At 37.8% G+C, this 15,267-nt stretch overlaps 1 pseudogene; it reads left to right on the plus strand.

Annotated features, from left to right (window-relative positions):
* Positions 1 to 3,279: 3,279 nt before the first annotated feature.
* Positions 3,280 to 4,789, plus strand: LOC113279901 (annotated as a pseudogene).
* Positions 4,790 to 15,267: the final 10,478 nt, after the last annotated feature.

Consider the following 15,267-nt stretch of genomic DNA (forward strand, 5'->3'; position numbering starts at 1 on the left):
ACAATGGATTCGAGAATACTTACACTTTTGTTCATAATGGGAAAACCAAGGTTCTTAGTCCATCCAATTCCACTTCAAACTCTTGTGCGCAGACTGATGCTGTCGTAGCCACTGTTATTCGTTCTTTGCACCCACAACATTCTTTACATTCCCATGAAGATTCTAAGCCTATGATTGAGTTGCCTGCAAAGGTGAAGCCCTTATTATTTCAATATAATGTTTTATTCCCAGATGAACTACCAACTGCATTACCTCCTTTACGGAATATTCAACACTGCATCGATTTTATTCCTGGAGCCTCTTTACCAAACCAAGCACACTATCGCTTGAGTCCTGCTGAGCATGAGATATTACAGGGACAGGTAAATGATTTGCTTACAAAGGGTTTGATACGACCTAGCAACAGTCCTTGTGCCAGTCCTGCCTTCTTGGTTAGTAAAAAAGACAATGGATGGAGGATGTGTATCGATTGCAGAGCATTAAATCGCATCACCATTCCTTATAGATTTCCGATCCCGTATTGATATGATGATTGATTTACTGTCGGGCTCTATTATTTTTACTAAGTTGGATTTACGCAGTGGTTACCACCAAATACGCATTCGAGGTGGAGATGAGTGGAAAACAGCATTCAAGACACGTGAAGGTTTATATGAATGGCTGGTCATGCCATTTGGGTTATCTAATGCACCTAGTACTTTTATGCGACTTATGAATCAGGTTCTCCAACCCTTTCTCAGTAAATTTGTTATTGTCTATTTTGATGACATACTAATTTTTAGTCGCAGTGAGCCAGAACACCTCCAACATCTTTCACAAGTGTTTCAAGTTCTTGCTGACAACTCTTTATATGTTAATTTGAAGAAGTGTACCTTCATGGCTTCTTCAGTAACATTTTTGGGATATGTGATTTCTACTGATGGTATTCATGTCGATCCTTCTAAAGTTCAAGCAATTGAAGATTGGCCAGTTCCTACTTCTATTCGTGATGTTCGTAGTTTTCATGGTTTGGCTTCTTTCTATCGAAGATTTGTGAAGAACTTTAGCTCTATTTCTGCACCTTTGACTGACTGTCTCAAGAAGGAGAAGTTTGAGTGGACGGAAGCAATGGATAAAAGCTTTATTCTTCTTAAAGAAAAGCTTTGTACGGCACCAATTCTTGCACTTCCGAATTTCAACAAGCCTTTTGAAATAGATTGTGATGCATCTGTTGTTGGTATTGGTGCAGTATTATCACAGGAGGGTCATCCAATTGCATATTAGTGAGAAGAATTCAGATGCACAAAAGAAATGGTCTACATATGAATTAGAGTTATTGGCTCTTGTTCAATCTCTTAAGCAGTGGCATACTTATCTTATACATAGGGAATTTGTTGTCAACACTGACAACCATGCTTTGAAGTTTTTGAATACTTCTGCTAAAGTTAACAGAATGCATGATCGATGGCTTTCCACACTCAACAAATACACTTTCTCCGTGAGACATAAAAGTGGCAAATTGAATCAAGTTGTTGATGCCTTAAGTAGAAGAAGTCATCTATTAAACAATTCGTAATGAGAGTTATGCATTTGACTATATCAAAGACATTTATCCAGAAGATGAAGATTTTGGCAAACTATGGGATCAATGCAGTTCTCAAACTCATGGGGTTGATGATTTTCTTATACAAGAAGGTTTTCTTTTTAAAGGGAATCGATTATGTATTCCTCAAGGGTCTTTACGTTTACATCTTATGCGAGAATTACATGGCAGTGGTCTTGGTGGTCATTTTGGGAGAGATAAAACCATTGCCCTGATTGAAGAAAGATATTTCTGGCCATCTTTGAAACGTGATGTACAAAAGTTCGTACAAAAATGCATGGTCTGTCAGAGAGCAAAGGGTACAATTCAAAATACCGGGTTGTATACTCCTTTACCAGTTCCTGATGCACCTTGGGTTGATATAAGTATGGATTTTATACTTGGTTTACCTCGTACTGCTAGAGGTAATGATTCTGTTATGGTCGTAGTTGATCGTTACTCTAAAATGGCTCACTTCGTAGCTTGTAAGAAATCAACTGACGCTTCTAATGTTGCTTCTTTGTTCTTTAAAGAAGTAGTAAGATTGCATGGGGTTCCAAAGTCTATCACTTCTGACAGAGATACAAATTTTTGAGTTATTTCTGGAAAAGTTTATGGATGCGCTTAGGCACAGTTTACAATTCAGCACAACTTCACAACCGCAAACTGATGGACAGACTGAGGTTGTTAATAGATCACTTGGGAATTTGATTAGAGCTAAGTGCCTGGATAATAGTAAGCAGTGGGATGTGTTATTGCCACATATGGAATTCTCTTTCAACACTTCTGTGAATCGTTCTACTGGGAAAACTCCATTTGAGATTGTGTACTCTAAAGTACCTAATCATACTCTTGATTTGGTAGCCTTACCCACCACACAGAGTACAAACACTGCAGCCGACTCTTTTGTAGACAAAGCAACTGAATTACATAATGAAGTAAAATCTAAACTGGAGAAGTCCAATTCTAAATATAAAGAGGATGCTGATAAACACAAGAGGTTTAAAACCTTCAAGGAAGGGGAGCTCGTGATGATACATCTAAGAAAAGAGAGATTTCCAGTGGGTACTTATAACAAACCAAGATGAAGAAATATGGTCCTTTCAAGGTTTTAAAGAAGATCAATGATAATGCTTATGATCTACCAAATGATTGGAATATATCCAACACATTTAATGTTCAAGAGATTTTTACGTTTCATGGTGACAATGAACTTCTGGTTTGTTTGGACAACTCGAGGACGAGCTTTACTCTAGAAGGGGGGACTGATGCAGGGCATACTACAATTCCAGAAGATTCCGCTTAGAGGTTTGGCTTCCATGGTTTCCTAGTTTCAGTCTTTCTTATTTTTAGGATTCTTTTAGATTTCCTTTTAGTTTTCTGTTTCCTAGTTTAGTTATTCTTCAAGCCTATATAAAGGATAGATTAAGTCTTGTAAGAGCTATCTATTACTCAATCAAATTATTAAACACAAAACTTATCTTTCTCTTCTTGCTTGAATTCTCTTCTCTTCTTGCTTATAACAATCTAGTATTGCTTTCTTTTACCTTGTTCCACATTAATTACCCACGACTAAGGCACTTCAACAGATAGATAACCAATAATTTTCCAGTTGTAAGTAACTTCATTAACAGAAGACTTCGAACATGCATAAAAGAAAGCATTACTCAGTTTGACATTTTCATATCAATCTCTCTGCAAGGTGGTATGCATTAATCATGTTAGAGCTTTGGTTTTCAGTTTCTTGGCTTATCCTTGTATTCATCCTCCCTATTTCCATTATCTTCATAAGGATTATTATTATCCACAATTCGTCCTCAAAGTTACCAAGATCTTACCCATTGGTCGGTTCTACATTCGCTATTATTTCGAATAAAAACCGACTGAATCAATGGATGACAGAAGTTCTTAATCATTGCGCTACAAGAACATTTGTCATTCGAGGTTTTGTTGGTCCAGCTCGGATCTGGACTGCAAATCCTGAAATTGTCAAACACATTCTCCAGACTCAATTCCGTAACTACCCAAAAGGTGAACTGTCTACGAGTATCCTATATGATTACCTTGGCACTGGTATATTCAATACTGACGGGGACAACTGGAAGTTTCAAAGGAAACTAGCAAGCCATGAATTCAACACCAACTCCCTCCATAATTCATTGAAGATGTTGTTAAGATCGAGCTTTCTAGTCGATTAATTCCAATTCTTGAAACAACCGCAGACAAAAACTTGGTTCTTGATCTTCAAGATATTCTTCTGAGGTTTGGTTATGACAACATTTGTAAAATTTCGTTTGGGTTTGATCCTGCTTACCTTTCACCTTCGCTCAATCGAACAGAATTTGCTATTGACTTCGAAGATGCTACGCAAATTATCTGCAGACTTTTTGCTTATGTGTTCCCATTTGTCTGGAAGCTTAAGAGATTTTTCAATATTGGATCGGAGAAGCGGCTCAGGCAAGCGATTTCAACAGTTCGAGAATCGGCGAGAAAAATTATAAGAAAAAAGAAACAAGAACTTAAAAAAAATTCTTTTACAGAGGCTACTGATCTTTTATCAAGGTTCTTAAGAGACGATCATTTAGATGACGATTTTGTAATTGACATTGTTATTAGTTTTATCTTAGCAGGTCAGGACACTACTTCTGCAGTCTTGACCTGGTTTTTCTGGTTAGTTTCTTGCCACCCCAGAGTAGAACAAGAGATACTTAAAGAGATAAACGAAATATCAGACGAGCCTGGTTATGAAGATGCAAAGGAAATGGTTTACATACATGCATCACTTTGCGAGAGCATGAGACCATACCCACCAGTATCTAATGGCAATAAATAAGCAGCAAGTGACGATGTTTTACCAGATGGTACTATTATAAAGAAGGGAATGAGAGTTTATATATTATGTTTATGCAATGGGCAAAATGGAGAATCTGTGGGGATCTGACTGGAGCGAATTCAAGCCGAAAATATGGTTAGAGATAGAAAAAGCCACTGGAAAATTACGCTTTGTGGCCAAGGATTCTTTCACATATCCAGTGTTTCAAGCAGGTCCTAGGATTTTCTTGGGTAAAGAATTAGCATTCCTACAAATGAAGATTCTAGTTGTGGAAAGTATTACGTCGATTCCAAGCGGTTCCTGTGAAAGCAACTGGTTCTGAACCGATTTATATTTCTTTTCTAACCTCGAAAATGAAAGGTGGTTTCCCAGTTAAGATTCAGAGGAGGAACTGAAGTCAGTTATCGCATCTATGTACTTGTTTCCATTGCATTGTCCACATTTGAAGGTGTAATTGGGTTCTTTATGTTTCTTTTTTGCAATGATGACATGTGATGCAAGTCTTCTGTAGATAAAAATGGTATCTTAAAGTCCCACTGATTTGAAATGCTCTCTCCTCGTTATTTTACAAAATCGATTTAAAATGCTCTCTCCTCTCCTTGTTTTTTCTCCCCGTTTGTTAGAGCATTGCTCGGTCGAACTCGCATGCGTTGCTATCTCAAGCATGTTTGTCAATGTTAGTGATCAAAACTATAAGTCTTGATTTCTAGTCTATTATGGATAAGGTCTCGGAATAGGATAGAAAATGTAGTTGAGCTCAAGAACTCCACGGCAATCATCATACAAGACGAAGGACTACTCAAGGAACTGGTGGATCTTCATCCACTAAAAGGTATGTGGAGACTTGAACTTATCTATCACTGAAAAGTATATTTATCTCCTATCTTGAGACAAAAGTCATTTTGCTATATAGACTTAGATTATACACATTTGGTATTTCGAGCCGAGTTTACCTCGTCTATCTATTTCTCGAAATATGTGTTGGTAAAGCTTTCGCTTTATCCAAGTTCATCTTTACCTAGTGACGAAAGTCATGTTATGTTTCAATCACATTGAAAATTGCTTTAACGAAAAATGGTTTGTGAATAACAACTATATAACGTCCTCTGAGAATGTTTCAATGATTGAAATAAGAATTTAGACTATATAACCATTTGGAGGATATAAGCATTGTTGTGGAAACACATATATGTATAAATCCTTATTGCTTGAACCGAAGTTTGCGAACTTTGTTAATCAAGTGAACCGGAGTAGTGCATGATCTAAGTCCGCGAACTCAGTCCGCGAACCCAGTCCATGAACTGGCGAAGTTCTCAAACCCGAGAATTTCTGCCGGAGTTTGTGAACTCCATCCGGGAACTTAAGTCCGCGAACCCAGTCAGCGAACTTGAGTAGGTTATGTCTAAAAATGATGTTCAGTGAACTTATCTTTATAAACTAAGGAATGCAATTACCAACCGTAGCTATAGAGTTCATGAACCGATTCATGTGAATCAAATCATTTTTGCTTCAATTGTCTCTTATGTAGTACATAAGATTTCCTTGCAATTGAACAACTCTCTAACTAGTTCATTTGGGTTAGTTATGGTGAAGAAGAATATGGTTGATATGAAAGTGATCATATAGATAACCATTTGGTTAACTATTGTTGAACCAACTAATGTACAAGTTTGGGTATGGTTACACAAGCCCAGGAACGTGCATTTCATTTGTGTATGACAAGCTATGTTTTCGATTTAACGGTTGATAAATATTAGCTTGAATCTAATCAGGTTTTCATATAATGGTGAATATTGAATGCTTTGTTACTAAGCTAACATTTATTGCAAACCCTGATTTGAAAGACTGTATAAGGGAGAACTATGGCAACTGGGAAACCTAATCCCCACACATTCTGTGTGATACTAGTTGTGCTAAGCTAGAGTCGATTCTCCTTTAACCTTTTGTTTCTTCTTCTAAATCAGGTTAACGACTTAAAGACTTCATTGGGATTGTGAATCCATACCGATACTACTTTTCTTGTAGTTGTGTGATCTGATCTTGTTGATTCTATCGTACGAGTACAATTGTAATAATTGGATTGAGATTTCTATCTCCGATAGGCAAGATAAAAAGTAATCACAAACATCCTCGTCTCATCATTTGTGATTCCACCATATCTTTTTCGTTGCGTCGATTAAGACTATTTTGAGGCGATTGATAATATTAGGTTGTTCTTCGGGAATATATGACCGGTTTATCAATTAGTTCATGTTCACCTTGATTTATCAAAAGACGGAACAAAACTCATAGGTAGATTCGTGGGAGACGGATCTATACATTATCATAGACTTTTCTGTGTGATACAGATTTGTTTATTAAATTCTTCGACTTTGGGTCGTAGCAACTCTTAGTTGTGGGTGAGATCATCTAAGGGAGTCAAGTACGTAGCATCCTGCTGGGATCAGAGACGTATGAGCATAACTGTACCTTGGATCAGTGTGAGATTAGTTGGGGTTCAACTACAGTCCAGACCGAAGTTAGTTTGGAGTAGTCTAGTGTGTGTAGCAGCTTAATACAGTGTGTGTTCAATCTGGACTAGATCCCGAGGTTTTTCTGCATTTGCGGTTTCCTCGTTAACAAAATCCTGGTGTCTGTGTTATTTCTTTTCCGCATTATATTTGTTTATATAATTGAAATAATACAGGTTGTGCGTTGTTTAATCAATTAGAATATCCGACATATTGGTTGTTGATTTAAATTGATTGACACTTGGATATTGGTCTTTGGTACCATCCAAGTTTATCTCTCTTGTATTTAAATTGAGACTCGTAGTTTGCTTGAGTAAGATTTAAATCGAGAGATAGAGATAAGAACTCTTTGATATACTTTTTTCTAGATTTAGTCTAACTGTCTAGTTGATTCTCTAGAAAGTATATTGGAGTTTGTCCATACAGATTGCTAAGAGAAATATTGGATGTGGTTGTTAGACCCCTGCTTTTTCACCGTTATTTTACAAAAATCGATTTAAAATGCTCTCTCCTCTCTCCTTCCCTTGATTTCTCTCATCGACGGCATTTACTAGCCGTTTAAAGTTTGTTTCTTTCCTCCAACGGTCCTCTCAATGGTGTTTTTTCACCGGACTTTCAACCCAATTTTCTCCAAATGCTAAGAACCTCAACCAACTGATCTCAAATGCCTATCTCCAATCACTCGCATCAGTGTTGTTGTAATTGCATTCATCACAGAAATCACAGTAATCTCAACACAATCTCAGGCGATAAGAATAAGTTCATCACATACATCACTTATAACACACAAATCACTAAATTCACTAGCTCATGGTATGGAGCATCAGAGCAACAAATCACTATCTTCACAAGCTTGGAAGCTGGATTTTCCCCTTCCATTACAAACATTCAATTTCAAACCCAATTTAGAGAATAAACCACAATGACTACACCTATGAAGACTAGAACCCCCCCCCCCTTCACAAAGTGTATTAGATATCAGGAGTATAAGGAATTACTTCTACTGCGACTCAAATCCCCCCCACCACCCCACCCCCCACCCCCACCCCCCAAAGCCTGCAACATAAACAATGTCTTAATTTAAAATTCTAATACTCTTAGTTCTGAACCAATTCAATCTAAAGAGTACACTCAAAGTATACTCACTGTTGGGAAGACATTACAAAGCAGCAACACTTATAATTCCTTATTTGTCTTATGCTCCTCTTATTGGCATCACAGCACCTTCAATTTCAAAATGCTGCTCTATTTACAAACTCTCCTAAGCATATTACCTTACAAGTTTGAATGGGTGAGCCACTCTGATATAAATTCTTCAAACTCTGGTATGTACCTCTATCTCTATTGTCAGCTATTTAATTTGAGAAGCTATTTATCTCTAAAGTTCAACCTAAGGCCCAATATAAGTTCTCTAAGTTTCTATTTTTGTCCACTTAAATCTCTACACATCTTAAGAAATCACTCTATCAGTACCCTTTTCCCTAACACCAATGCTAAAATTAGACAACCTAGATCAGACAGAACTTTCTACTGGCTTGAAGGTCATATCTTTATCAAAATCCTGGGAAAAAAGATCACGTTTTTACTGATCACAAACAAAATAAACGTTCCCAAAAGCATCATGAATCAATTCAAGAAACCACAATCCAACAAAAAACAAACACAAATCCCCAACAACAAAAAAGTAAACTTTGTTCTGACTAACCTGACAAACCAAAAGATCAATTTTGTTTTATGTCACATACACACTCCTCACATCCCTCAGAACAAAGTTATGAAGCCTACCAACTTAGACAGCTTTAGCATCTCCAGTTTCATTTGTAGCTCTCTCTGCAGGTACTGGATCAGCGGGTATTGGCACTGGCTTAGCCATTGGCTCTTGAGCAGACACATCTCAGGAGGACTCACCTGGCCCAGCCCTGCATTTGCAATGGCAGCAGCATCCGCAGCCATCTGATGAATCTCAGGTGCCAGCATGAACAAGTTGGAGAAGATGACAACATCAACAGGAAGAGGGATGGAAGAATTCTCTCGGATAGTGGCTCTGACATCCTCAGGAACGGGGGTGGAGAAAAATCCTTACCTTTCACCACCACAAACCATATACTGATCTTTTACCAGTACCACTCCTTCGTTTACCACATATCGATCTCGTCAGGGATGAATAGTAAATATCACCCAACCGTCTTTGGCTCCCAAAATTCGATCACCACCTGGGTGAGAAAGTTATCTTCTCGGATCTTGAGATCCACCATCCCCATCTCCTCCATTTTCACTAGCACCATCACCTTTCTTCTCACCCACAACACCATTACCATCACCACTTCCATGTAAACTGTCCTGAAACTTGTTCCTTCCTCCTCCTTTCCCTGGAGAAGACCCACACCCACAAACAATATACCCCTAACAGAATGGTGGAAAACAACAATAGCCAACATCAGAATTTATGCAATTTGGCTCACAAGTTACCTCTACAATCCTATATACAAACAACAAATCATAAATCCTATGCATTTGCATGTCAAAACTTCTTACCTGGCAATTTGGCAGATTCAACATGGTCTTTTTCACAACTCGTTCATCATCAGGCAATATCTGAGCATATCCCTTCTTATCGCTATCCAAATTTTGAGACATGATTGGAGAATCTCTAGACATCATCAAACTGTCTCTCTGTTTGGCTCTGGTTGGAAAAACCTGAATGGGAAGTTGGAAAAACAATTCTTTCTATTATTTATAGCTAGGCTGGAAAAAGCAACAGTCTTTACATCGCAACCGTCAAACTCTTCTTTTGTCGCTTTGATCACTCACACATCTGCTCCTAGAGATTCGTGGCTCTTGATTATGCACAATAGCGGGCCTACTGGCTATTTGCAAGAGTATTGCAAAATTAATCGCTCTTTATTGGCTCATGCAGAGCGGCATCACACACTTGGCAGTTACGAAATTCCCATTAATACGGGTCGGATCACGGGTAAATTTCAATGGCTTAGGCCCTTGACAGACTACCCACTTAGATATCCACTTCAAATTCGATTGGCAATACAGAATTGCGGAGCCAGCCACTGTCTAGTTCAACCTTGGCACCGCAATATCAGTTGTATCTGGAATCTCTGGTTCAATACAAACCATGGTCAACCAAGAAAACAAATAGCAACAGTCAAGCACAGCAAATGGGTAAAAATTAACAATCTCAATTAAATTTATATTATACTAACAAGTTTGTATCTAGTGGTGTTATTGATAACAGGTCACAATCCAACCTGCCATTAGCCCTGGTCGACCAAGACAACAAGTTTTTTAAAGACCACATAACACACAAGTACAACTACAACGGGCTTACCTCTGCAATTGTTACCCATCTCACTCACGACAAGGCTCAAAATCATCCCGTGAAAAATTTTCAAATTAAAGTTAGACATATCAACATCACCCTCACTGTCTCATATGTTACCTATACTGCCCCAAGTAAACATAACCTTCACAATCTCATCCTGCTCTGGTATCAAATTCTCAGCTTAATGGCCTCCTCCTCAAATTCAAACCCACAGTCCATAGAAAATTTGGTAAAAAAAATGAATACAACTTTAACCATTCCTGAGGATTTGTTCCTAAAAGTCTTCATTAACTCTGAAAACATCAAAAATAAGCAAGTCCAAGACTGGAAAGGATGTTTCATTGGTAAACTATGCAGTAATCTATGCTTCCAAACATACAGAGTTAGCAACTTCATTAACGCTCACTGGGAAACGATCAGCAGAATTGAGGTTGAAATTTGGAACAGAATAAGAAACCTCTACATACTCAGAACTACAAATGAAGAAGACTACTCCAGTTTGAGGAATGGAGGCACTATAGGGGTCTTTGATAAGTTGATGGTCCTTGTGGGAGTCCATGAAAAGGGTCCTGAACTCATTGATGAAGAACTCTTCTCTAAAGTTATGATGTGGCTGCTAGTCAAGAGAATCCGAACTCACATAATACCAGACATTCCAAACATTATTAAACCAATTGGAGTTTACCAGGGCTCCAAAAAACCTTATGGTAGAGACAGATTTGAAAAAAAATGTGGAAGTAAAAGTTACAATCAATGTAACTAAGTCTTTAAAATTTGGAATAGAAGCTTTTGAAACCCCCACTTTATCTCACTAGTTAGAATGTGCTTATGCTCTAAATGGCATTAAATTCTGCAAAGTTTTTAGAATTCTAGATCACCCAAGCCCCCCATGCCCCTCACCTCGTAATCAAAACAATTCTGATTATCACCACTTACTAACTCCCCAACCAGCACCTACTCCTATAACTTGTAGACAAAAAATGGTTCAAGCTGGAAAGGATATCATTCACAGACATTACTCTGATGCAAATGCAGCTGCTGTGTTTGAAGCAAAAATGAAGATTGCTAAAAGGTTGGATCTTGAAAAGTCAATAGCAAACATTGCATCTACATCAAAAACCCACATCATCGTTGGAGCCAAGCCCTCTTCTGTTGAAGCTATTGACTCTCCACACCCAGATGTCTTAGCCTATCAAATAAGAAACAAAAGATTAGAATTAGCAAAAAAGATAGCTGGATCTTACAAGAAAAAACTGCCAAAGTGGAAAGCTGCTGCAAAAACTACTTCCAACAACAACAACACTTTGAGGAAGAATGATGAGGAAACTACTGCTGCTGACCTAGCTGCTGCTGAACAATTTTTCTTAGTCATCAATACCCCAAAACACTTCCCATTTAATTTCCAACCTACTTTGGCTCAGATCAAAGCCAATATGGAAGTTGAAGCAAATAAGAAGAAAAAAGATGCATGGAAGGCAAAGAAAAGGGACCTTACTTTTGAGACTCTTGATGATATTTCTCTCAATACTTCATCTACCCCTATCATAGATACCAAGAGAAAGAAGGATATCCCAAATGAAGATCATGCTGCTCCAAACAGCATGGAAATGACAAGTGCCAAAAGATACAAAGAGCAGAATGATTTCACTCAGGAGCAGATGGTCAACCCCCTACCCCCTTGGCTAATGGCACTTTGGATTGCTCTTCTGCTGGAATAAGGGTATATAATCTCAACCTTGGCTACTACCACTCTTTAAACATTTATCATGTTCTCTCTTTTGTACATGCTCTGTTATATAAGCATTACGACAATATTACTAGAAGGCTCATCACAAAGTATCCAACAGTATCCTATTTTTGGCAATTCTTCACTTCCTTAGCATGGAACTGCCAAGGATTGGGCACTAGGGATGCTAAAAGATACCTCAATGACATGCTCAATAAACTAAATCCTGACAACATCTTCTTATCTGAAACTAGACAAAAGCATGATAAACTCAAGAAAACTATGCATGATTTATGAGTCAACAATTTCTGGTATGTTAATCCAGGAGAGGCAAGTGACACTGCTGGTGGATTAGCTTTGTTATGGAAAAGCAATATATCTCTAGAAGTTTTATATTGCTCTATAAACCATATCAATGTTATAATCAGAATTGCCAATAGCCCCCCTTGGTTATTTACAGGCTACTATGTCAATCCTTATGACACTCAATCCAAGTTAAATTCTTGGAAAATTCTTGAGAAATCTGCTATTTCCAATAAATTGCCATGGCTGGTTATTGGGAATTTCAATTTTATCCTCCATGATACAGAAAAGTTTAGTACTCACCCCATAGATGCCAATGAAGCTTCCATATTCAATGAAAAGATCCTTAATTTGGATCGTTGACCTTGGTTTTTCTGGTTTCCCTTACTTGGTCAAACAAAAGAAAAGGCCATGCTTTCGCTGAACAAAGATTGGATAGAGGCCTAACTAATGATGATTGGCATGCCATCTATCCAAACACCACTATCACAAACATGCTAGTCATTGGTTCTGATCATCACCCTATCTTATTAAACTCTAACCCGCACTGGAAGAATGGTAAGATTCCATTCAAATTCTTTGGTCCCTAGTTAGATCATGCTCATTGCAAAAAAATCATTGTTGAATGTTGGAAAAAGATTACTCCTGGTTCAAGTGCTTTCTCTATTGCCAGAAAACTTAAAGACATTAAGTTACAAATCAGAGTTTGGAACAAGGAAGTTTATGGAAACACCAAAACCAATATTGAAGAATGATAGCAACACTTAAATTGGATACATACTCACTACTTCAGAGCAGACAGAGGACAGGCTCTAGCTGATGCTAGAAACCAGCTCAAAAATTGGCAAGACATAGAAGAAAAATTCTGGAAAACTAAGAGCAGGGATCAACTCATCAAGTTGGGAGATCAGAACACAAGTTACTTCTACAGATCCACTAAAAGTAGAACAAGAAGGAATAAAATAGAATCTATCCAAAATGAGGAAGGCAACTAGATTACTGAGTACCAAGAGGTTAAAGACTGCTTTACTAATCACTTCTTTCAGATGGCTACTGCTGAAATAACAAACCCCTCCTCTGAAATCATCAACCTTATACCTATAGCCATAACCTTTGAAGACAACACAACCCTCAACAGAAAACCTGAACCTGAAGAAATTAAAGATATATTATTTAGTATGGCGAATGATAAAGCTCCAGGGTCAGATGGATTCCCACCAAACTTCTTCAAACTCAACTGGGATATCATTGTCAATGATATTGTCTCAATGGTTCAACACTTTTTCCTCTCAGGTCACCTTCTTAAGGAGATGAATGCCACCTTCATAGCTCTCATCCCCAAAATTGACAACCCAACTTCTCCTAGTCATTTCAGACCAATTAGCCTTTGCAACACCACCTACAAAATCATATCTAAACTCCTAGATCAGAGAATGAAACCATTTCTAAACAAAATCATATCCCCCTACCAATATGCTTTCATCCCTAGAAGGCAAATATTTGACAACATTGATATTGCTCATGAAATTATACATACTATGAGATCTAGAAGAGGAAAAAAGGAAATTCTGGTACAATGGGAATAAAAATTGATATGGCAAAAGCTTTTGACAGAGTGGACTGGGGCTTCTTAATGACTATTATGAAGAAAATTGGGTTTGATGATCAATGGTGTAATAAGATTTATCAGTGTATTTTAACCTCCACTTCAGCTTTCCTCATCAATGGAACCCCTGACAAATTCTTTAAACCTTCTAGAGGTCTAAGGCAAGGTGATCCACTTTCACCTTATCTCTTCTTATTCTGAATGGAATCTCTTTCGAGGACTCTTCTGCATGCTGAGGAGATGTTTATTATCGATGGTGTCAAGATCTGCAGAGTTGCACCCTCTATCAGCCACCTTCTCTTTGCTGATGATTGCATGATATCCTGCAAAGAAAACACCACTGAAGCTCAAAATATAATGTCGCTGCTGCAGATTTTTGGCAGCATATCTGGGCAACTAATTAACTTTCACAAATCTGGAGTTTTCTTCAACAAAAGCACTAATCTAGACCTTATTCCTCATATCAGCAATTCTATGGGAGTCCAAGTGCTTCAGTTAGATGATAAATACCTAGGCTTACCCCTATTCACACATAGAAGAAAAATCAATTCTTTCAAACCTGGAGTAGAAAAATTGAAGCTGAGACTTACTGGCTGGAAAAATACACCTTTAAATCCTGTTGGAAGAGAGGTAATCATCAAATTCTGTAACATCCTCAGCTTGTATTTACCAAATGAACTGTTTCAAGGTGCCTAAGAAAACCTGCGAAGATATCAACAATCTTCAAAGAGATTTTTTCTGGGGAAAAGATATAGAAAATTCTTCTGGTTATTATCCTAAAGCCTGGACAGCAGTGTGCAAGCTCAAAGAAATGGGGGGTCTAGGATTCATGAATATGGAATTATTCAACAGCTCTATGATAACAAAAATTGGATGGAGACTTGAGCAGGATAAAGACTCCTTATGGTACAAGCTCATGGATGCCAAATATCTCTTAGGCAGAAATGTTCTTAGCATGGATACAAAATCAAAAGATGGGGACTCATGGATATGGAAAAGAATTCTGGAAGGCATAAGCAACATACAACAACACTGCTCTTTGAGGATTGGTAATGGTAGAAATATCAAAATATGGGAAGATATATGGATTCCAAATACCACCTCAAGAATGTCAAAATCGCAGAACTGCCCACAGTACATTGAAAATCTAGAATCTCTGCTTCTTCCAGATGGAACTTGGGATGAAGCTCAAGTTTATACCTATTTCAGCGCTGACAAGGCTGCTGTGATTGTTACACTGCAGACACACCCAAATGAAGAAGACATAATAATATGGAACCTTAATGATACAGGAGTATTCTCTGTCAAGGAGCTGCACAAGGAAAAAATTGGTCACTTATACAGAAATGATACTCTAACTGGCAACTGGGAAGCCATTTGGAACATGGAAG

This window comes from Papaver somniferum, chromosome 5, assembly GCF_003573695.1.
Source record: "Papaver somniferum cultivar HN1 chromosome 5, ASM357369v1, whole genome shotgun sequence".
NCBI lineage: Eukaryota > Viridiplantae > Streptophyta > Magnoliopsida > Ranunculales > Papaveraceae > Papaver > Papaver somniferum.